The sequence below is a fragment of the Rhinolophus sinicus genome, linkage group LG11 (assembly GCF_036562045.2).
Source record: "Rhinolophus sinicus isolate RSC01 linkage group LG11, ASM3656204v1, whole genome shotgun sequence".
NCBI classification, from domain to species: Eukaryota; Metazoa; Chordata; class Mammalia; order Chiroptera; family Rhinolophidae; genus Rhinolophus; species Rhinolophus sinicus.
In genome coordinates, this window is record NC_133760.1 from 80,120,857 (window position 1) to 80,127,060 (window position 6,204).

At 38.7% G+C, this 6,204-nt stretch overlaps 1 pseudogene; it reads right to left on the reverse strand.

Annotated features, from left to right (window-relative positions):
- Positions 1-593: 593 nt before the first annotated feature.
- LOC141567741 (U1 spliceosomal RNA) lies at positions 594-721 on the reverse strand (annotated as a pseudogene).
- Between the last annotated feature and the right edge of the window lie 5,483 nt (positions 722-6,204).

A 6,204-nucleotide genomic window follows, 5' to 3' on the forward strand; every position in this document is an offset into this window, starting at 1 on the left:
ATATCTTTGCTGGATATATTATTCTTGGCTCATAATTTCTCTCTTTCAATAGTTTGGGTATTTGATTCTACTCTCTCCTGGCTTGTAGAGTTTCTGCTGAAAAATCTGATGATAATCTAATGGGCTTTACTTTGTAGGTTACCATCTTCTTTTCCCTGACTGCCTTGAGGATTCTTTCTTTGTCGTTGATTTTTGACGGCTTCAATACAATATGCCTTGGAGAAGGCCTTTTTGGATTGAGGTAATTAGGTGTTCTATTTGCATCTTGGATTCGAGGATCCAGTTTTTTCACAACTTTGGCACATTCTAATCGACTATTTATTTGAATATACTCTGTTCCCCTCTCCCTTTCTTCTCCTTCTCATATTCTCATTATTCTTTTTTTTTTAATTAAATTTATTGGGGTGACAATTGTTAGTAAAATTACACAGACTTCAAGTGTACAATTCTGCACCACATCATCCACAAATCCCACCGCGCGTTCACCACCCAGAGTCAGCCCCCCTTCCACCACCATATATTTGATCCCCCTCACCCTCATCTCCCACCCCCCACCCCCCTTACCCTCTGGTAACCACCAAACCATTGTCTGTGTCTATGAGTTTCTGTTTCTCACATTTGGGGAAATCGCAGGGGTCAGCACATCCGGAGTGCAATGGATAAGCCTCGCCCTGGGAAAACCACCTTCGTGATCATGGGATCTCCCCTGCCAGGTAAGTATTCTCATTATTCTTATATTGCTCTTTCTGATGGTGTCAGAAAGTTCTTGTTCCCTTAACTCTCAAATCTCTCTCTTCTTCCGTCTGTTTCATTTCCAGATGTCTGTCTTCAATGTCACTGATTCTTTCCTCCATCTGGTCAACTCTGTTACCTAAGCTGGCTAGTTCATTCTTTATTTCTTTTATTGAGTTCTCAATCTCTAGAAATTCTATTTGGTTCTCTTTTTTTGAAATTTCAATCTCTTTGGTAAGACGTTCATTTTGTTCTTTGATTGTTTTTCTGAGTTCATTAAACTGCCTGTCTGTGTTTTCTTTCATTTTGTTGAGTTTTTTTCAGAACTGCAATCTTGAATTCTGTCATTTAAGTCATGTATTTCCATGTCATTAAGTTCATTTTCTGTTATTCTTGGCAATTAATGAATTATTATTTCGTTTCCTAGGCATGTACAGGAGTGGGTTCTGCAATAGGTTGATAGGAAGAGGTCTTTCTTTTATTTTCCAGTAGGTGTTGGTAGAGTGTTTTATTTTGTCTCTGACTGCAGCCTTTTATTCTCTCTCATACTGTAGTGTTATATTTTCTCTGCACTGTTCTGGCTTCTCACACTATGGGGGGATTCCCTAGATGGCAGGCATCTCCTCTGTGAAAAGGTCACCTGGGTCATAGGGCAACGCCTCTGTGGAGGGATGTGGAGAGGTTCTGAAGTTCCAAAGCTATTCCTGCACCAGTTTCAAAGCCTGTGTGTTTCTGTTTCAGCAGCTCTGTGTACACCTGCAGTGATCTGCCCAGATAGGTGGGGACAGGGGTGGGGTGGGTTGTGAGAGGTGGCTCTGAGCAATGGTGGTGACCACCAGCACAGCCAGTCCTGCACCCAAGGCTCCCTCCCCTTCGCCAGAACTAGTTGGTCTGTGAATCCATGGCTGCAGGTTGCAGTTCTTAGAAGTGCAAATATTCTGTTCTTTTGATCTGACACTGCTCCCATTCTGCTTCTAGCACTGGTGAGTAGGGTGTGCTGAGCTCTGGGAGGATGGGGAGGGGGTGGCTACACTCTGTACCTATGCCTTCCATCTTCTGCTTGGCAGTGAGGGTTTAAACCACTGTTTTCACCCTTCTTCCCTCAGTCTTTGCTCTCAGCAGTGAGTGTTGGATTTAGCCGTTTATATGCTGATCCTTCAGGTGGGATTGTGGACCATAAGGGGAGTGCTAGCAGTCCAAATTCTTTCCTCTCCCCCTGCTGCTATAGTTTCGGAATGCAGTGAGCTCCGAGCTTTGACTGCACTCTGCGGGCCAAGACACGGACTTTGTCTCTGCACTTCCCCCTTCCCTCCACCTCCACTCACCCAATTTGCCCACCTTTAGATGATTTAATTCTGTGTCTCTTAGTCTTGTCTGTCTGCTGCACAGATAGGCCTTTGTGGAATTTTAGCTGTTCAATTTGTTGTAAATTCCAGGGGAGATTTCAAGAGGCTCACCTCATGCTGCCATTTTTATGACGTCATTCTAATTAGTGGTTTTGTAATTGCAAGATAGAATGCCTGTTGAGATTGCAAGACTTTATAAAAGATGTTAGCATCCAAGCAATTAAGATACATTACTACAAGGTGGAGGAAAAAGTTAAGTTGAAGTGATTTTGAATTGTTCGGGTTTTATTGTTATTATCATGACACACAAAGCAATAAAGTTATATCTATTTATCTATCTATCTGAGAGATAGATATAGTTTTGGTATACATATTATATACATACATATTACATATTACATATAGTGGAATATGTCCATGTTCACTCTGTTTTCAATCAAGGAAACACTTTTCTGCATTATTTTTTACCTGAAAGAGATATTGTCACTGGTGAGTCATGGAAGTCTTATTATTAGATGAAGAAATCATCCTGGAGTTCTTTGCGTTATCAGTGAAAACTTGCTTTCTAGAGAAGCAATACGAATTTTCTATATCATATCCTTCAGGTGTTTTTTGTTTGTTTTTGTTTGTTTGTTTGTTTAATGTTCAACTTCAAATTGTGAATCTTTTCTTTAGTAACTGAAATGTTAGTCACTATGTGTTTGCTGGTACGCTTAACAACTAATCAGACATAATTTTCTTTTCTGAGAAATATGCAAGCACTTATTGTTAATGATATTATGACTACATTTGGATGATCTCTGCTTATTAATTCAAAACTAATATAATTGCCCCTTTTAAAAGAAATACTATACTTTCATCATTGAAATATCACTAAATATAAAAATATCTTCATGATAAAACAACATATTCAAACCAGTACTTTCTCACCAAAAGATTTTTTTCCTGAAGGTCCCTTTAACTGTGAGGTGTAAATGCACTACATTAGTAATTCTTGATCTAATAATAACACATGCACAGAGCATTTGTTTTTTGTTTTTTTACCTGACTAATTTTCACTTCTGGATGCTAGTTCCTTTAGATGTTATTTTTCTTACTTGACTGACTGGGGCTCAGATCTGAATTTGGTGTCCCCTAAGGAGTGGCAATCCTGCAGGTGATGGCAGGCAAAGTGACTTACCCCTGTGTGTGCTGCTGCTGATGGAGCAAACAGGGAGCCAGTTCTCTGCTAGGATATTGGTGAAGGTCTATCTGCAACTTGGTCTTCCTACAGCTAACCCCTAGTAAGGTAGGCTAGGTTGACCCATTCGGCAACTGCTCTGCCTCTTGGGAGTCAGGAAGACATGGTATATTCATGCTGGACTAATGTGTATCTTTCCACATATGGCCCCAGCTTTCTGAGACCAAACCTTTCCAGGGTCCTCTGCTTTCAGATTCTTACCTGGAAGACTAACCTGCTCTCCTGGTGCTTTCCCAACCAAGAGAAAGAAAACTACAGTTCTTTCCTCTGTACCCCAAGAGCATTACTGTTGTACCCACAGTATTTAAGCTGCTTTAATTCTAAATTTTGAAGTAGTTGAAATAAATAGAGTCCAGTGGATATATATGCATGTGTATGGTTAATTTAACAATAAAAGAACTTGCTATTTCTGGCATTCTAGAGTGGTTACTGGCTAGAACCTTCAACATGGGACAAGTATAAAAGAACAAGTTGCAAAGTAATACAGAACATGTTAACTACAGAGTAGATAGAAAATGTATGAGGAGAGAGAGACAGAGAGACAAAGAGAGAGAGAGAGAGAGAGAGAGAGAGAGAGAGAGAGAGAGAGAGAGAGAGAAAATATTCTTTCTCTATCTAGCAGGAAACTAATCTGAGCCTCAGCAGTCAATAAAATACTTAAATCTCTCTGGTGGCACAGATCTTCACTAGAGCTTTGTCTGACCAAAAAGTCCTTGCTTTCTCCTAGGGAGATCAGCAGCTACCAAAGTGAATTAATCAGGCATATTAAACATTTGATTGCATGCCCAATGGGGAGCCCTAAAGATCCTGCTGCAATCTTGTTATTAATCTTGTCATTAACCTGGAATATGTCTATTGACCAGAGGGCAAGTTTTATTTAAGAGAAACAACAAAAGTTACCAGAATCGAGTCATTTCTTTTCTGTTTGACTAACCCCAATCCTTGCCCCTGCAGTTTGGCAAATTCATTTTTCTGATTCAGATCCTTTTAAATTACAAAAATGATAAGTGTATATAATCCCCCACCTCTACCATAACAGTGTATGTGTCCAGAGCAATTTTCTAGATGCTTTCCCTTATCTTGTTTTCACTCTTTATCAAATGATCTTTTAAAAATAAAATGTAGTCTGAGGAGAATAAGGAAATTAAACGGGGGAACTTGTGAACCTTAAGAATTAGCAGTACAGGCCACCTTCTTCCCAGAGCTGAGGGCAGTGTGGGGCAAAGTTCAGAGTGCAGTAGGGTGGGGTGAGGGCAGGGCGGTTCATGCTTGGTCTTGGGCTGAGTTCAAACCCTTCCTTGGAAAAGCCATGGGCCACTGCAGTAGTGGAATACTGGGAAGCATGACCCTGGTCCCCGAACCAACTCAGTGACAGCAAAGCAGAGGGCTAGACTTTTCCATGGACATTATTTGTGTACAAGAAAGCTATAGAAAGGACTTCAATACCCTTGGAAGACATCTTTCTAAACAATAAAAATTGACAACTCACCACAAACCTTTGCAAATCAGGTGGGAAGATGGTTGCTAAACAAACTCAGATGAAAAATACAATGAGGACAAATGCTGCCAAACAGAATATGATGAGAGAACAGTTCTCACTGGTGGAATTTCTCTGTTTAGTGTCATCTTTTAGAATTAGAAATGCCAAATTGGTATATTCCTTGTGGAAATTTTTCTTCTAAATGAAACACAAGATAAATAAAATAATATATACATCATTTAATAGTATTCTTGGGAGGTGGGGATGAAGAAGGGGAGGGGTTTAGAAAGCACAAATTGGTAACCACAATATTGCCACAGGGATATGAAAGACAGTTTGGGGAATATAATCAATAATGTAAAGATTTTGTAGGGTGTCAGAGGGCACATGTCTTATTAAGGAGACCACTTCACGAACAGTGTAGATGCTTGAGCACTGACTGCACTGTACACCTGAAGCTGAAGCTAAATAATATTGTATGTCAAGTATAATTTAATATATACATAGTCACGGGATATGGAGTACAGCATAGGGAATAGAGACAATGGAATTTTAATAGTATACAATGTCAGAGGGGCAATAGATTGTGGGGGTTATCACTTTGTGAGGGGTGAAATGTTTAACTAGTACATTGTTTTGTACATCTGAAACTAATTTTAAAAAATAGCATTCTTACTAGTTGTTGCATTTGTAATTTAATCATAAACATGTTTGAGAATTACAAATAGCTTAACCACGTAATTCTGGTCTTTTTGATTTGACATTATGAAATATTTTCTAAGGTTATTTTGTCAATATATTTGTACCCTTTGTCACTGTTTCTTTGGAAATATAACTATTACTAGAAATGAGCTATTCTTGCAAGATATATTTAACATTATAAATATGTTCGTGCAGTATGTCTGAGGTTTGCTTCACAATAAATCAGTGCAGAGTGGGGATGGTGGAAAGTGTAGTGGGTGTAGATCAAACCAGATATGCCCCTTCCTTCTGTGTGTGTTTCAAAATTTCCATAATAAAAAGAAAAAAATGGGGAATAAAGAATTAGCAGTATATATATCTTTTTGAGTTAGTGTTTTAATTTTTCTTTGGATTAATGCCAAGAAGTGGAATTGGTGGGTCATAAAGTAGTTCCATTTTTAATTTTTTGAGGGACCTCCATTCTGTTTTCCATAGTGGCTGCACCAATTTACATTCCCACCAACACTGTATGAGGGTTCCCATTTATATAACAGTGTATGTTAACTATACTTTAATAATAATAATAATTTTAAAAATTAGCAGTACAAAGGAAGAAAATAAAAAGTAGTATGGCTAGATGTTGCATGTGAGAGATAAGCAATGCTCTGAGATGCTTGATAATCATCTGGTGAATTTGAAAGAATCGAATCATAATTTGGTATGTT